General features: G+C 34.8%; 8 non-coding genes across 8 annotated transcripts; all 8 read right to left on the bottom strand.

The window, feature by feature from the left end:
* Positions 1-1,798: 1,798 nt before the first annotated feature.
* TRNAS-GCU (transfer RNA serine (anticodon GCU)) lies at positions 1,799-1,880 on the bottom strand. Its single transcript has one exon. It is a non-coding gene; the product is annotated as a tRNA-Ser (tRNA).
* A 2,257-nt stretch (positions 1,881-4,137) lies between these two features.
* On the bottom strand, positions 4,138-4,219 carry TRNAS-GCU (transfer RNA serine (anticodon GCU)). The gene has a single exon. It is a non-coding gene; the product is annotated as a tRNA-Ser (tRNA).
* A 3,339-nt stretch (positions 4,220-7,558) lies between these two features.
* TRNAS-GCU (transfer RNA serine (anticodon GCU)) lies at positions 7,559-7,640 on the bottom strand. Its single transcript has one exon. It is a non-coding gene; the product is annotated as a tRNA-Ser (tRNA).
* Positions 7,641-8,714: 1,074 nt separating this feature from the next.
* On the bottom strand, positions 8,715-8,796 carry TRNAS-GCU (transfer RNA serine (anticodon GCU)). The gene has a single exon. It is a non-coding gene; the product is annotated as a tRNA-Ser (tRNA).
* Positions 8,797-10,999: 2,203 nt separating this feature from the next.
* Positions 11,000-11,081, bottom strand: TRNAS-GCU (transfer RNA serine (anticodon GCU)). The gene has a single exon. It is a non-coding gene; the product is annotated as a tRNA-Ser (tRNA).
* Positions 11,082-12,748: 1,667 nt separating this feature from the next.
* On the bottom strand, positions 12,749-12,830 carry TRNAS-GCU (transfer RNA serine (anticodon GCU)). The gene has a single exon. It is a non-coding gene; the product is annotated as a tRNA-Ser (tRNA).
* Positions 12,831-13,904: 1,074 nt separating this feature from the next.
* On the bottom strand, positions 13,905-13,986 carry TRNAS-GCU (transfer RNA serine (anticodon GCU)). The gene has a single exon. It is a non-coding gene; the product is annotated as a tRNA-Ser (tRNA).
* Positions 13,987-15,039: 1,053 nt separating this feature from the next.
* On the bottom strand, positions 15,040-15,121 carry TRNAS-GCU (transfer RNA serine (anticodon GCU)). The gene has a single exon. It is a non-coding gene; the product is annotated as a tRNA-Ser (tRNA).
* Between the last annotated feature and the right edge of the window lie 3,453 nt (positions 15,122-18,574).

The following is an 18,574-nucleotide window of genomic DNA, read 5'->3' as shown; positions in this document are numbered from 1 at the left end:
TGCAGAGCACAATGGATTGTGCTCTGCATGCATGGGTTCCAAGCCCATCCTCGTCGGTTTGGAATTGGATTGTGCTCTGCATGCATGGGTTCCAAGCCCATCCTCGTCGGTTTGGAATTGTTTGCTTGGAAATGGAATTTTTGCAAATAATGCTTCATAAGTAAAGTGAAGTGAAGTGAAGTCCATCGCCTTAACCACTCGGCCACCTCATCTTTCTGGCACAAATAAAGAAGGGTTTTCTAACACCAGTTGTTATATTTTAAATCAATTCTTTATACATTGTTGGTTGTGTTCTCAGCAATATCACAGGCTTGTTAGCAAGTCCACTTTCAAGTGAGCTTTTGCTTAAAGAATATTTATTTTTCTTTAAACGTAACCTATATTTGTGAACTACTACACCATCATGTTGATCCATCACAAACGACAAAAAATCATAACATACACATCTGGCCATTGACATGACTACTACTATAACAGTAATGGTAGATTTTTATTAAATGTGTTCTATGTATAACTTTAATGAAAGGCATTGTTCATTGAAGAAGATTTCTTAATTGAATTAGTTTATTTTTGACATTTGAGTGTCAGCTTCACTTATGAAGCATTACTTGCAAAATTCCATTTCCAAGCAAACAATTCCAATCCGACGAGGATGGGATTTGAACCCATGCGTGCAGAGCACAATGGATTAGCAGTCAATCGCCTGAACCACTCGGCCACCTCGTCTTTCTGGCTCAAAACAGAAGGGTTTTCTAACACCAGTTGTCATATTTTAAATCAATTCTTTATACATTGTTGGTTGTATTCTCAGCAATATCAGAGGCTTGTTAGCAAGTCCACTTTCAAGTGAGCTTTTGCTTAAAGAACATTTATTTTACTTTAGACATAACCTATATTTGTGAACTACTACACCATCATGTTGATCCATCACAAACGACAAAAAATCATAACACACATTTGGCTTAGATTTTCACTAAATGACATGACTTCTACGACTTCTACTAAAACAGTAATGGTAGATTTTCACTAAATGTGTTCTATGTATGTCTTTAATGAAAAGCATTGTTCATTGAAGTAGATTTCTTAATTGAATTAGTTTATTTTTGACATTTGAGTGTCAGCTTCACTTATGAAGCATTATTTGCAAAAATTCCATTTCCAAGCAAACAATTCCAAACCGACGAGGATGGGATTAGAACCCATGAATGCAGAGCACAATGGACTGTGCTCTGCACGCATGGGTTCAAATCCCATCCTCGTCGGTTTGGAATTGTTTGCTTGGAAAAGGAATTTTTACAAATAATGCTTCATAAGTAAAGTGAAGTGAAGTGAAGTCAATCGCCTTAACCACTCGGCCACCTCATCTTTCTGGCACAAATAAAGAAGGATTTTCTGACACCACTTGTCTTGTTTTAAATCAATTCTTTATACATTATTGGTTGTGTTCTCATCAATATTACAGGCTTGTTAACATGTCCACTTTCAAGTGAGCCTTTGCTTAAAGAACATTTATTTTACTTTAGACATAAACTATATTTGTGAACTACTACACCATCTTGTTGATCCATCACAAACGACAAAAAATCGTAACATACACATTTGGCCAATGACATGACTTCTACTATAACAGTAATGGCAGATTTTCACTAAATGTGTTCTATGTATGTCTTTAATGAAAAGCATTGTTCATTGAAGTAGATTTCTTAATTGAATTAGTTTATTTTTGACATTTGAGTGTTAGCTTCACTTATGTAGCATTATTTGCAAAAATTCAATTTCCAAGCAAACAACTCCAAACCGACGAGAATGGGATTTGAACCCATGCGTGCAGAGCACAATGGATTAGCAGTCCATCGCCTTAACCACTCGGCCACCTCGTCTTTCTGGCACGAATAAAAAAGGGTTTTCTAACACCACTTGTCATTTTTATCAATCAATACTTTATACATTATTGGTTGTGTTCTCATCAATATCACAGGCTTGTTAGCATGTCCCATTTCAAGTGAGCCTTTGCTTAAAGAACATTTATTTTACTTTAGACATAACCTATATTTGTGAACTACTACACCATCATGTTGATCCATCACAAACGACAAAAAATCATAACATACCCATTTGGCCAATGACATGACTTCTACTATAACAGTAATGGTAGATTTTCCTTAAATGTGTTCTATGTATGTCTTTAATGAAAAGCATTGTTCATTGACGTAGATTTCTTAATTGAATTAGTTTATTTTTGACATTTGAGTGTCAGCTTCACTTAAGAAGCATTATTTGCAAAATTCCATTTCCAAAGAAAAAATTCCAAACCGACAAGATTTGAACCCATGCGTGCAGAACACAATGGATTAGCAGTCCATCGCCTTAACCACTCGGCCACCTCGTCTTTCTGGCACAAATAAAAATGAGTTGTCTGACACCACTTGTCATATTTTAAATCATTTCTTTATACATTGTTGGTTGTGTTCTCAGCAATATCACAGGCTTGTGAGCAAGTCCTCTTTCAAGTGAGCCTTTGCTTAAAGAACATTTATTTTACTTTAAACGTAACCTATATTTGTGAACTACGACACCATCATGTTGATCCATCACAAACGACAAAAAATCATAACACACAGATTTGGCTTAGATTTTCACTAAATGACATGACTTCTACGACGTCTACTATAACAGTAATGGTAGATTTTCACTAAATGTGTTCTATGTCTGTCTTTAATGAAAAGCATTGTTCATTGAAGTAGATTTCTTAATTGAATTAGTTTATTTTTGACATTTGAGTGTCAGCTTCACTTATGAAGCATTATTTGCAAAAATTCCATTTCCAAGCAAACAATTCCAAACCAACGAGGATGGGATTGGAACAAATGAATGCAGAGCACAATGGATTGTTCTCTGCACGCATGGGTTCAAATCCAATCCTCGTCGGATTGGAATTGTTTGCTTGGAAAAGGAATTTTTACAAATAATGCTTCATAAGTAAAGTGAAGTGAAGTGAAGTCAATCGCCTTAACCACTCGGCCAACTCATCTTTCTGGCACAAATAAAGAAGGATTTTCTGACACCACTTGTCTTGTTTTAAATCAATTCCTTATACATTTTTGGTTGTGTTCTCATCAATATCACAGGCTTGTTAGCATGTCCACTTTCAAGTGAGCCTTTGCTTAAAGAACATTTATTTTACTTTAGACATAAACTATAATTGTGAACTACTACACCATCTTGTTGATCCATCACAAACGACAAAAAATCATAACATACACATTTGGCCAATGACATGACTTCTACTATAACAGTAATTGTAGATTTTCACTAAATGTGTTCTATGTATGTCTTTAATGAAAAGCATTGTTCATTGAAGTAGATTTCTTAATTTAATTAGTTTTTTTTTTACATTTGAGTGTCAGCTTCACTTATGAAGCATTATTTGCAAAAATTCCATTTCCAAGCAAACAATTCCAAACCGACGAGGATGGGATTGGAACCCATGAATGCAGAGCACAATGGATTGTGCTCTGCATGCATGGGTTCCAAGCCCATCCTCGTCGGTTTGGAATTGGATTGTGCTCTGCATGCATGGGTTCCAAGCCCATCCTCGTCGGTTTGGAATTGTTTGCTTGGAAATGGAATTTTTGCAAATAATGCTTCATAAGTAAAGTGAAGTGAAGTGAAGTCCATCGCCTTAACCACTCGGCCACCTCATCTTTCTGGCACAAATAAAGAAGGGTTTTCTAACACCAGTTGTTATATTTTAAATCAATTCTTTATACATTGTTGGTTGTGTTCTCAGCAATATCACAGGCTTGTTAGCAAGTCCACTTTCAAGTGAGCTTTTGCTTAAAGAATATTTATTTTACTTTAAACGTAACCTATATTTGTGAACTACTACACCATCATGTTGATCCATCACAAATGACAAAAAATCATAACTTACAGATATGGCCAATGACATCACTTCTACTATAACAGTAATGGTAGATTTTCACTAAATGTGTGCTATGTATGTCTTTAATGAAAAGCATTGTTCTTTGAAGTAGATTTCTTAATTGAATTAGTTTATTTTTGACATTTGAGTGTTAGTTTCACTTATGAAGCATTATTTGCAAAAATTCAATTTCCAAGCAAACAACTCCAAACCGACGAGGATGGGATTTGAACCCATGCGTGCAGAGCACAATGGATTAGCAGTCCATCGCCTTAACCACTCGGCCACCTCGTCTTTCTGGCACAAACAAAGAAGGGTTTTCTAACACCACTTGTCTTCTTTTAATTCAATTCTTTATACATTATTGGTTGTGTTCTCATCAATATCACAGGCTTGTTAGCATGTCCCCTTTCAAGTGAGCCTTTGCTTAAAGAACATTTATTTTACTTTAGACATAACCTATATTTGTGAACTACTACACCATCATGTTGATCCATCACAAACGACAAAAAATCATAACATACACATTTGGCCAATGACATGACTTCTACTATAACAGTAATGGTAGATTTTCCTTAAATGTGTTCTATGTATGTCTTTAATGAAAAGCATTGTTCATTGACGTAGATTTCTTAATTGAATTAGTTTATTTTTGACATTTGAGTGTTAGCTTCACTTATGAAACATTATTTGCAAAAATTCCATTTCCAAGCAAACAAATCCAAACCAACAAGGATGGGATTTGAACCCATGCGTGCAGAGAACAATGGATTAGCAGTCTATCGCCTTAACCACTCGGCCACCTCGTCTTTCTGGCACAAATAAAGAAGGGTTTTCTAACACTACTTGTCTTGTTTTAAATCAATTCTTTATACATTATTGGTTGTGTTCTCATCAATATCACAGGCTTGTTAGCAAGTCCCCTTTCAAGTGAGCCTTTGCTTAAAGAACATTTATTTTACTTTAGACATAACCTATATTTGTGAACTACTACACCATCATGTTGATCCATCACAAACGACAAAAAATCATAACATACACATTTGGCCAATGACATGACTTCTACTATAACAGTAATGGTAGATTTTCCTTAAATGTGTTCTATGTATGTCTTTAATGAAAAGCATTGTTCATTGACGTAGATTTCTTAATTGAATTAGTTTATTTTTGACATTTGAGTGTCAGCTTCACTTAAGAAGCATTATTTGCAAAATTCCATTTCCAAGGAAAAAATTCCAAACCGACAAGATTTGAACCCATGCGTGCAGAACACAATGGATTAGCAGTCCATCGCCTTAACCACTCGGCCACCTCGTCTTTCTGGCACAAATAAAGATGAGTTGTCTGACACCACTTGTCATATTTTAAATCATTTCTTTATACATTGTTGGTTGTGTTCTCAGCAATATCACAGGCTTGTTAGCAAGTCCTCTTTCAAGTGAGCCTTTGCTTAAAGAACATTTATTTTACTTTAAACGTAACCTATATTTGTGAACTACTACACCATCATGTTGATCCATCACAAACGACAAAAAATCATAACACACACATTTGGCTTAGATTTTCACTAAATGACATGACTTCTACGACTTCTACTATAACAGTAATGGTAGATTTTCACTAAATGTGTTCTATGTATGTCTTTAATGAAAAGCATTGTTCATTGAAGTAGATTTCTTAATTGAATTAGTTTATTTTTGACATTTGAGTGTCAGCTTCACTTATGAAGCATTATTTGCAAAAATTCCATTTCCAATCAAACAATTCCAAACCAACGAGGATGGGATTGGAACCCATGAATGCAGAGCACAATGGATTGTTCTCTGCACGCATGGGTTCAAATCCAATCCTCGACGGTTTGGAATTGTTTGCTTGGAAAAGGAATTTTTACAAATAATGCTTCATAAGTAAAGTGAAGTGAAGTGAAGTCAATCGCCTTAACCATTCGGCCAACTCATCTTTCTGGCACAAATAAAGAAGGACTTTCTGACACCACTTGTCTTGTTTTAAATCAATTCTTTATACATTGTTGGTTGTGTTCTCAGCAATATCACAGGCTTGTTAGCAAGTCCACTTTCAATTGAGCTTTTGCTTAAAGAACATTTATTTTACTTTAAACGTAACCTATATTTGTGAACTACTACACCATCATGTTGATCCATCACAAATGACAAAAAATCATAACTTACAGATCTGGCCAATGACATCACTTCTACTATAACAGTAATGGTAGATTTTCACTAAATGTGTGCTATGTATGTCTTTAATGAAAAGCATTGTTCATTGAAGTAGATTTCTTAATTTAATTAGTTTATTTTTGACATTTGAGTGTCAGCTTCACTTATGAAGCATTATTTGCAGAAATTCCATTTCCAAGCAAACAATTCCAAACCGACGAGGATGGGATTGGAACCCATGAATGCAGAGCACAATGGATTGTTCTCTGCACGCATGGGTTCAAATCCAATCCTCGTCGGTTTGGAATTGTTTGCTTGGAAAAGGCATTTTTACAAATAATGCTTCATAAGTAAAGTGAAGTGAAGTGAAGTCAATCGCCTTAACCACTCGGCCAACTCATCTTTCTGGCACAAATAAAGGAGGATTTTCTGACACCACTTGTCTTGTTTTAAATCAATTCTTTATACATTATTGGTTGTGTTCTCATCAATATCACAGGCTTGTTAGCATGTCCACTTTCAAGTGAGCCTTTGCTTAAAGAACATTTATTTTACTTTAGACATAAACTATATTTGTGAACTACTACACCATCTTGTTGATCCATCACAAATGACAAAAAATCATAACATACACATTTGGCCAATGACATGACTTCTACTATAACAGTAATGGTAGATTTTCACTAAATGTGTTTTATGTATGTCTCTAATGAAAAGCATTGTTCATTGAAGTAGATTTCTTAATTGAATTAGTTTTTTTTTTTTACATTTGAGTGTCAGCTTCAGATATGAAGCATTATTTGCAAAAATTCCATTTCCAAGCAAACAATTCCAAACCGACGAGGATGGGATTGGAACCCATGAATGCAGAGCCCAATGGATTGTGCTCTGCATGCATGGGTTCCAATCCCATCCTTGTCGGTTTGGAATTGTTTGCTTGGAAATGGAATTTTTGCAAATAATGCTTCATAAGTAAAGTGAAATGAAGTGAAGTCCATCGCCTTAACAACTCGGCCACCTCATCTTTCAGGCACAAATAAAGAAGGGTTTTCTAACACCAGTTGTCATATTTTAAATCAATTCTTTATACATTGTTGGTTGTATTCTCAGCAATATCACAGGCTTGTTAGCAAGTCCACTTTCAAGTGAGCTTTTGCTTAAAGAATATTTATTTTACTTTAAACGTAACCTATATTTGTGAACTACTACACCATCATGTTGATCCATCACAAACGACAAAAAATCATAACATACACATCTGGCCATTGACATGACTACTACTATAACAGTAATGGTAGATTTTTATTAAATGTGTTCTATGTATAACTTTAATGAAAGGCATTGTTCATTGAAGAAGATTTCTTAATTGAATTAGTTTATTTTTGACATTTGAGTGTCAGCTTCACTTATGAAGCATTACTTGCAAAATTCCATTTCCAAGCAAACAATTCCAATCCGACGAGGATGGGATTTGAACCCATGCGTGCAGAACACAATGGATTAGCAGTCCATCGCCTTAACCACTCGGCCACCTCGTCTTTCTGGCTCAAAACAGAAGGGTTTTCTAACACCAGTTGTCATATTTTAAATCAATTCTTTATACATTGTTGGTTGTATTCTCAGCAATATCAGAGGCTTGTTAGCAAGTCCACTTTCAAGTGAGCTTTTGCTTAAAGAACATTTATTTTACTTTAGACATAACCTATATTTGTGAACTACTACACCATCATGTTGATCCATCACAAACGACAAAAAATCATAACACACACATTTGGCTTAGATTTTCACTAAATGACATGACTTCTACGACTTCTACTAAAACAGTAATGGTAGATTTTCACTAAATGTGTTCTATGTATGTCTTTAATGAAAAGCATTGTTCATTGAAGTAGATTTCTTAATTGAATTAGTTTATTTTTGACATTTGAGTGTCAGCTTCACTTATGAAGCATTATTTGCAAAAATTCCATTTCCAAGCAAACAATTCCAAACCGACGAGGATGGGATTGGAACCCATGAATGCAGAGCACAATGGACTGTGCTCTGCACGCATGGGTTCAAATCCCATCCTCGTCGGTTTGGAATTGTTTGCTTGGAAAAGGAATTTTTACAAATAATGCTTCATAAGTAAAGTGAAGTGAAGTGAAGTCAATCGCCTTAACCACTCGGCCACCTCATCTTTCTGGCACAAATAAAGAAGGATTTTCTGACACCACTTGTCTTGTTTTAAATCAATTCTTTATACATTATTGGTTGTGTTCTCATCAATATTACAGGCTTGTTAACATGTCCACTTTCAAGTGAGCCTTTGCTTAAAGAACATTTATTTTACTTTAGACATAAACTATATTTGTGAACTACTACACCATCTTGTTGATCCATCACAAACGACAAAAAATCGTAACATACACATTTGGCCAATGACATGACTTCTACTATAACAGTAATGGCAGATTTTCACTAAATGTGTTCTATGTATGTCTTTAATGAAAAGCATTGTTCATTGAAGTAGATTTCTTAATTGAATTAGTTTATTTTTGACATTTGAGTGTTAGCTTCACTTATGAAGCATTATTTGCAAAAATTCCATTTCCAAGCAAACAACTCCAAACCGACGAGAATGGGATTTGAACCCATGCGTGCAGAGCACAATGGATTAGCAGTCCATCGCCTTAACCACTCGGCCACCTCGTCTTTCTGGCGCAAATAAAGAAGGGTTTTCTAACACCACTTGTCTTTTTTATCAATCAATACTTTATACATTATTGGTTGTGTTCTCATCAATATCACAGGCTTGTTAGCATGTCCCCTTTCAAGTGAGCCTTTGCTTAAAGAACATTTATTTTACTTTAGACATAACCTATATTTGTGAACTACTACACCATCATGTTGATCCATCACAAACGACAAAAAATCATAACATACCCATTTGGCCAATGACATGACTTCTACTATAACAGTAATGGTAGATTTTCACTAAATGTGTTCTATGTATGTCTTTAATGAAAAGCATTGTTCATTGAAGTAGATTTCTTAATTTAATTAGTTTATTTTTGACATTTGAGTGTCAGCTTCACTTATGAAGCATTATTTGCAGAAATTCCATTTCCAAGCAAACAATTCCAAACCGACGAGGATGGGATTGGAACCCATGAATGCAGAGCACAATGGATTGTTCTCTGCACGCATGGGTTCAAATCCAATCCTCGTCGGTTTGGAATTGTTTGCTTGGAAAAGGCATTTTTACAAATAATGCTTCATAAGTAAAGTGAAGTGAAGTGAAGTCAATCGCCTTAACCACTCGGCCAACTCATCTTTCTGGCACAAATAAAGGAGGATTTTCTGACACCACTTGTCTTGTTTTAAATCAATTCTTTATACATTATTGGTTGTGTTCTCTTCAATATCACAGGCTTGTTAGCATGTCCCCTTTCAAGTGAGCCTTTGCTTAAAGAACATTTATTTTACTTTAGACATAACCTATATTTGTGAACTACTACACCATCTTGTTGATCCATCACAAATGACAAAAAATCATAACATACCCATTTGGCCAATGACATGACTTCTACTATAACAGTAATGGTAGATTTTCCTTAAATGTGTTCTATGTATGTCTTTAATGAAAAGCATTGTTCATTGACGTAGATTTCTTAATTGAATTAGTTTATTTTTGACATTTGAGTGTCAGCTTCACTTAAGAAGCATTATTTGCAAAATTCCATTTCCAAGGAAAAAATTCCAAACCGACAAGATTTGAACCCATGCGTGCAGAACACAATGGATTAGCAGTCCATCGCCTTAACCACTCGGCCACCTCATCTTTCTGGCACAAATAAAGATGAGTTGTCTGACACCACTTGTCATATTTTAAATCATTTCTTTATACATTGTTGGTTGTGTTCTCAGCAATATCACAGGCTTGTTAGCAAGTCCTCTTTCAAGTGAGCCTTTGCTTAAAGAACATTTATTTTACTTTAAACGTAACCTATATTTGTGAACTACGACACCATCATGTTGATCCATCACAAACGACAAAAAATCACAACACACACATTTGGCTTAGATTGTCACTAAATGACATGACTTCTACGACTTCTACTATACCAGTAATGGTAGATTTTCACTAAATGTGTTCTATGTATGTCTTTAATGAAAAGCATTGTTCATTGAAGTAGATTTCTTAATTGAATTAGTTTATTTTTGACATTTGAGTGTCAGCTTCACTTATGAAGCATTATTTGCAAAAATTCCATTTCCAAGCAAACAATTCCAAACCAACGAGGATGGGATTGGAACCCATGAATGCAGAGCACAATGGATTGTTCTCTGCACGCATGGGTTCAAATCCAATCCTCGTCGGTTTGGAATTGTTTGCTTGGAAAAGGAATTTTTACAAATAATGCTTCATAAGTAAAGTGAAGTGAAGTGAAGTCAATCGCCTTAACCACTCGGCCAACTCATCTTTCTGGCACAAATAAAGAAGGACTTTCTGACACCACTTGTCTTGTTTTAAATCAATTCTTTATACATTGTTGGTTGTGTTCTCAGCAATATCACAGGCTTGTTAGCATGTCCACTTTCAAGTGAGTATTTGCTTAAAGAACATTTATTTTACTTTAAACGTAACCTATATTTGTGAACTACTACACCATCATGTTGATCCATCACAAACGACAAAAAATCATACCATACACATCTGGCCATTGACATGACTACTACTATAACAGTAATGGTAGATTTTTATTAAATGTGTTCTATGTATAACTTTAATGAAAGGCATTGTTCATTGAAGAAGATTTCTTAATTGAATTAGTTTATTTTTGACATTTTAGTGTCAGCTTCACTTATGAAGCATTACTTGCAAAATTCCATTTCCAAGCAAACAATTCCAATCCGACAAAGATGGGATTTGAACCCATGCGTGCAGAGCACAATGGATTAGCAGTCCATCGCTTTAACCACTCGGCCACCTCGTCTTTCTGGCTCAAAAAAGAAGGGTTTTCTGACACCACTTGTCATATTTTAAATCATTTTTTATACATTGTTGGTTGTGTTCTCAGCAATATCACAGGCTTGTTAGCAAGTCCACTTTCAATTGAGCTTTTGCTTAAAGAACATTTATTTTACTTTAAACGTAACCTATATTTGTGAACTACTACACCATCATGTTGATCCATCACAAATGACAAAAAATCATAACTTACAGATCTGGCCAATGACATCACTTCTACTATAACAGTAATGGTAGATTTTCACTAAATGTGTGCTATGTATGTCTTTAATGAAAAGCATTGTTCATTGAAGTAGATTTCTTAATTTAATTAGTTTATTTTTGACATTTGAGTGTCAGCTTCACTTATGAAGCATTATTTGCAGAAATTCCATTTCCAAGCAAACAATTCCAAACCGACGAGGATGGGATTGGAACCCATGAATGCAGAGCACAATGGATTGTTCTCTGCACGCATGGGTTCAAATCCAATCCTCGTCGGTTTGGAATTGTTTGCTTGGAAAAGGCATTTTTACAAATAATGCTTCATAAGTAAAGTGAAGTGAAGTGAATCGCCTTAACCACTCGGCCAACTCATCTTTCTGGCACAAATAAAGGAGGATTTTCTGACACCACTTGTCTTGTTTTAAATCAATTCTTTATACATTATTGGTTGTGTTCTCATCAATATCACAGGCTTGTTAGCATGTCCACTTTCAAGTGAGCCTTTGCTTAAAGAACATTTATTTTACTTTAGACATAAACTATATTTGTGAACTACTACACCATCTTGTTGATCCATCACAAATGACAAAAAATCATAACATACACATTTGGCCAATGACATGACTTCTACTATAACAGTAATGGTAGATTTTCACTAAATGTGTTTTATGTATGTCTTTAATGAAAAGCATTGTTCATTGAAGTAGATTTCTTAATTGAATTAGTTTTTTTTTTTTACATTTGAGTGTCAGCTTCACATATGAAGCATTATTTGCAAAAATTTCATTTCCAAGCAAACAATTCCAAACCGACGAGGATGGGATTGGAACCCATGAATGCAGATCCCAATGGATTGTGCTCTGCATGCATGGGTTCCAATCCCATCCTTGTCGGTTTGGAATTGTTTGCTTGGAAATGGAATTTTTGCAAATAATGCTTCATAAGTAAAGTGAAATGAAGTGAAGTCCATCGCCTTAACAACTCGGCCACCTCATCTTTCAGGCACAAATAAAGAAGGGTTTTCTAACACCAGTTGTCATATTTTAAATCAATTCTTTATACATTGTTGGTTGTATTCTCAGCAATATCACAGGCTTGTTAGCAAGTCCACTTTCAAGTGAGCTTTTGCTTAAAGAATATTTATTTTACTTTAAACGTAACCTATATTTGTGAACTACTACACCATCATGTTGATCCATCACAAACGACAAAAAATCATAACATACACATCTGGCCATTGACATGACTACTACTATAACAGTAATGGTAGATTTTTATTAAATGTGTTCTATGTATAACTTTAATGAAAGGCATTGTTCATTGAAGAAGATTTCTTAATTGAATTAGTTTATTTTTGACATTTGAGTGTCAGCTTCACTTATGAAGCATTACTTGCAAAATTCCATTTCCAAGCAAACAATTCCAATCCGACGAGGATGGGATTTGAACCCATGCGTGCAGAACACAATGGATTAGCAGTCCATCGCCTTAACCACTCGGCCACCTCGTCTTTCTGGCTCAAAACAGAAGGGTTTTCTAACACCAGTTGTCATATTTTAAATCAATTCTTTATACATTGTTGGTTGTATTCTCAGCAATATCAGAGGCTTGTTAGCAAGTCCACTTTCAAGTGAGCTTTTGCTTAAAGAACATTTATTTTACTTTAGACATAACCTATATTTGTGAACTACTACACCATCATGTTGATCCATCACAAACGACAAAAAATCATAACACACACATTTGGCTTAGATTTTCACTAAATTACATGACTTCTACGACTTCTACTAAAACAGTAATGGTAGATTTTCACTAAATGTGTTCTATGTATGTCTTTAATGAAAAGCATTGTTCATTGAAGTAGATTTCTTAATTGAATTAGTTTATTTTTGACATTTGAGTGTCAGCTTCACTTATGAATCATTATTTTCAAAAATTCCATTTCCAAGCAAACAATTCCAAACCGACGAGGATGGGATTGGAACCCATGAATGCAGAGCACAATGGACTGTGCTATGCACGCATGGGTTCAAATCCCATCCTCGTCGGTTTGGAATTGTTTGCTTGGAAAAGGAATTTTTACAAATAATGCTTCATAAGTAAAGTGAAGTGAAGTGAAGTCAATCGCCTTAACCACTCGGCCACCTCATCTTTCTGGCACAAATAAAGAAGGATTTTCTGACACCACTTGTCTTGTTTTAAATCAATTCTTTATACATTATTGGTTGTGTTCTCATCAATATTACAGGCTTGTTAACATGTCCACTTTCAAGTGAGCCGTTGCTTAAAGAACATTTATTTTACTTTAGACATAAACTATATTTGTGAACTACTACACCATCTTGTTGATCCATCACAAACGACAAAAAATCGTAACATACACATTTGGCCAATGACATGACTTCTACTATAACAGTAATGGCAGATTTTCACTAAATGTGTTCTATGTATGTCTTTAATGAAAAGCATTGTTCATTGAAGTAGATTTCTTAATTGAATTAGTTTATTTTTGACATTTGAGTTTTAGCTTCACTTATGAAGCATTATTTGCAAAAATTCCATTTCCAAGCAAACAACTCCAAACCGACGAGGATGGGATTTGAACCCATGCGTGCAGAGCACAATGGATTAGCAGTCCATCGCCTTAACCACTCGGCCACCTCGTCTTTCTGGCACAAATAAAGAAGGGTTTTCTAACACCACTTGTCTTCTTTTAATTCAATTCTTTATACATTATTGGTTGTGTTCTCATCAATATCACAGGCTTGTTAGCATGTCCCCTTTCAAGTGAGCCTTTGCTTAAAGAACATTTATTTTACTTTAGACATAACCTATATTTGTGAACTACTACACCATCATGTTGATCCATCACAAACGACAAAAAATCATAACATACACATTTGGCCAATGACATGACTTCTACTATAACAGTAATGGTAGATTTTCACTAAATGTGTTCTATGTATGTCTTTAATGAAAAGCATTGTTCATTGACGTAGATTTCTTAATTGAATTAGTTTATTTTTGACATTTGAGTGTCAGCTTCACTTATGAAGCATTATTTGCAAAAATTCCATTTCCAAGCAAACAATTCCAAACCAACGAGGATGGGATTGGAACCCATGAATGCAGAGCACAATGGATTGTTCTCTGCACGCATGGGTTCAAATCCAATCCTCGTCGGTTTGGAATTGTTTGCTTGGAAAAGGAATTTTTACAAATAATGCTTCATAAGTAAAGTGAAGTGAAGTGAAGTCAATCGCCTTAACCACTCGGCCAACTCATCTTTCTGGCACAAATAAAGAAGGATTTTCTGACACCACTTGTCTTGTTTTAAATCAATTCTTTATACATTATTGGTTGTGTTCTCATCAATATCACAGGCTTGTTAGCATGTCCACTTTCAAGTGAGCCTTTGCTTAAAGAACATTTATTTTACTTTAGACATAAACTATATTTGTGAACTACTACACCATCTTGTTGATCCATCACAAACGACAAAAAATCATAACATACACATTTGGCCAATGACATGACTTCTACTATAACAGTAATGGTAGATTTTCACTAAATGTGTTCTATGTATGTCTTTAATGAAAAGCATTGTTCATTGAAGTAGATTTCTTAATTGAATTAGTTTTTTTTTTACATTTGAGTGTCAGCTTCACTTATGAAGCATTATTTGCAAAAATTCCATTTCCAAGCAAACAATTCCAAACCGACGAGGATGGGATTTGAACCCATGCGTGCAGAGCACAATGGATTAGCAGTTCATCGCCTTAACCACTCGGCCACCTCGTCTTTCTGGCACAAATAAAGAAGGGTTTTCTAACACCACTTGTCTTCTTTTAATTCAATTCTTTATACATTATTGGTTGTGTTCTCATCAATATCACAGGCTTGTTAGCATGTCCCCTTTCAAGTGAGCCTTTGCTTAAAGAACATTTATTTTACTTTAGACATAACCTATATTTGTGAACTACTACACCATCATGTTGATCCATCACAAACGACAAAAAATCATAACATACACATTTGGCCAATGACATGACTTCTACTATAACAGTAATAGTAGATTTTCCTTAAATGTGTTCTATGTATGTCTTTAATGAAAAGCATTGTTCATTGACGTAGATTTCTTAATTGAATTAGTTTATTTTTGACATTTGAGTGTCAGCTTCACTTAAGAAGCATTATTTGCAAAATTCCATTTCCAAGGAAAAAATTCCAAACCGACAAGATTTGAACCCATGCGTGCAGAACACAACGGATTAGCAGTCCATCGCCTTAACCACTCGGCCACCTCGTCTTTCTGGCACAAATAAAGAAGGGTTTTCGAACACCACTTGTCTTGTTTTAAATCAATTCTTTATACATTATTGGTTGTGTTCTCATCAATATCACAGGCTTGTTAGCATGTCCCCTTTCAAGTGAGCCTTTGCTTAAAGAACATTTATTTTACTTTAGACATAAACTATATTTGTGAACTACTACACCATCATGTTGATCCATCACAAACGACAAAAAATCAAAACACACACATTTGGCTTAGATTTTCACTAAATGACATGACTTCTACGACTTCTACTATAACAGTAATGGTAGATTTTCACTAAATGTGTTCTATGTATGTCTTTAATGAAAAGCATTATTCATTGACGTAGATTTCTTAATTGAATTAGTTTATTTTTGACATTTGAGTGTCAGCTTCACTTAAGAAGCATTATTTGCAAAATTCCATTTCCAAGGAAAAAATTCCAAACCGACAAGATTTGAACCCATGCGTGCAGAACACAATGGATTAGCAGTCCATCGCCTTAACCACTCGGCCACCTCGTCTTTCTGGCACAAATAAAGATGAGTTGTCTGACACCACTTGTCATATTTTAAATCATTTCTTTATACATTGTTGGATGTGTTCTCAGCAATATCACAGGCTTGTTAGCAAGTCCTCTTTCAAGTGAGCATTTGCTTAAAGAACATTTATTTTACTTTAAACGTAACCTATATTTGTGAACTACGACACCATCATGTTGATCCATCACAAACGACAAAAAATCATAACACACACATTTGGCTTAGATTTTCACTAAATGACATGACTTCTACGACTTCTACTATAACAGTAATGGTAGATTTTCACTAAATGTGTTCTATGTATGTCTTTAATGAAAAGCATTGTTCATTGAAGTAGATTTCTTAATTGAATTAGTTTTTTTTTTACATTTGAGTGTCAGCTTCACTTATGAAGCATTATTTGCAAAAATTCCATTTCCAAGCAAACAATTCCAAACCGACGAGGATGGGATTGGAACCCATGAATGCAAAGCACAATGAATTGTGCTCTGCATGCATGGGTTCCAAGCCCATCCTCGTCGGTTTGGAATTGTTTGCTTGGAAATGGAATTTTTGCAAATAATGCTTCATAAGTAAAGTGAAGTGAAGTGAAGTCCATCGCCTTAACCACTCGGCCACCTCATCTTTCTGGCACAAATAAAGAAGGGTTATCTAACACCAGTTGTTATATTTTAAATCAATTCTTTATACATTGTTGGTTGTGTTCTCAGCAATATCACAGGCTTGTTAGCAAGTCCACTTTCAAGTGAGCTTTTGCTTAAAGAATATTTATTTTACTTTAAACGTAACCTATATTTGTGAACTACTACACCATCATGTTGATCCATCACAAATGACAAAAAATCATAACTTACAGATCTGGCAAATGACATCACTTCTACTATAACAGTAATGGTAGATTTTCACTAAATGTGTGCTATGTATGTCTTTAATGAAAAGCATTGTTCTTTGAAGTAGATTTCTTAATTGAATTAGTTTATTTTTGACATTTGAGTGTTAGCTTCACTTATGAAGCATTATTTGCAAAAATTCAATTTCCAAGCAAACAACTCCAAACCGACGAGGATGGGATTTGAACCCATTTGTGCAGAGCACAATGGATTAGCAGTCCATCACCTTAACCACTCGGCCACCTCGTCTTTCTGGCACAAATAAAGAAGGGTTTTCTAACACCACTTGTCTTCTTTTAATTCAATTCTTTATACATTGTTGGTTGTGTTCTCAGCAATATCACAGGCTTGTTAGCAAGTCCACTTTCAAGTGAGCTTTTGCTTAAAGAATATTTATTTTACTTTAAACGTAACCTATATTTGTGAACTACTACACCATCATGTTGATCCATCACAAACGACAAAAAATCATACCATACACATCTGGCCATTGACATGACTACTACTATAACAGTAATGGTAGATTTTTATTAAATGTGTTCTATGTATAACTTTAATGAAAGGCATTGTTCATTGAAGAAGATTTCTTAATTGAATTAGTTTATTTTTGACATTTGAGTGTCAGCTTCACTTATGAAGCATTACTTGCAAAATTCCGTTTCCAAGCAATCAATTCCAACCCGAGGAAGATGGGATTTGAACCCATGCGTGTAGAGCACAATGGATTAGCAGTCCATTGCCTTAACCACTCGGCCACATCGTCTTTCTGGCTCAAAAAAGAAGGCTTTTCTGACACCACTTGTCATATTTTAAATCATTTCTTTATACATTGTTGGTTGTGTTCTCAGCAATATCACAGGCTTGTTAGCAAGTCCACTTTCAAGTGAGCTTTTGCTTAAAGAACATTTATTTTACTTTAAATGTAATCTATATTTGTGAACTACTACACCATCATGTTGATCCATCACAAATCACAAAAAATCATTACTTACAGATCTGGCCAATGACATCACTTCTACTATAACAGTAATGGTAGATTTTCACTAAATGTGTGCTATGTATGTCTTTAATGAAAAGCATTGTTCTTTGAAGTAGATTTCTTAATTGAATTAGTTTATTTTTGACATTTGAGTGTTAGATTCACTTATGAAGCATTATTTGCAAAAATTCCATTTCCAAGCAAACAACTCCAAACCAACGAGGATGGGATTTGAACCCATGCGTGCAGAGCACAATGGATTAGCAGTCTATCGCCTTAACCACTCGGCCACCTCGTCTTTCTGGCACAAATAAAGAAGGGTTTTCTAACACTACTTATCTTGATTTAAATCAATTCTTTATACATTATTGGTTGTGTTCTCATCAATATCACAGGCTTGTTAGCAAGTCCCCTTTCAAGTGAGCCTTTGCTTAAAGAACATTTATTTTACTTTAGACATAACCTATATTTGTGAACTACTACACCATCATGTTGATCCATCACAAATGACAAAAAATCATAACATAC

The sequence above is a fragment of the Taudactylus pleione genome, unplaced genomic scaffold (genome assembly GCF_031769625.1).
Source record: "Taudactylus pleione unplaced genomic scaffold, aTauple2 ptg000619l, whole genome shotgun sequence".
Taxonomy (NCBI): domain Eukaryota; kingdom Metazoa; phylum Chordata; class Amphibia; order Anura; family Myobatrachidae; genus Taudactylus; species Taudactylus pleione.
This window is presented reverse-complemented; position numbering and strand designations above follow the sequence as displayed.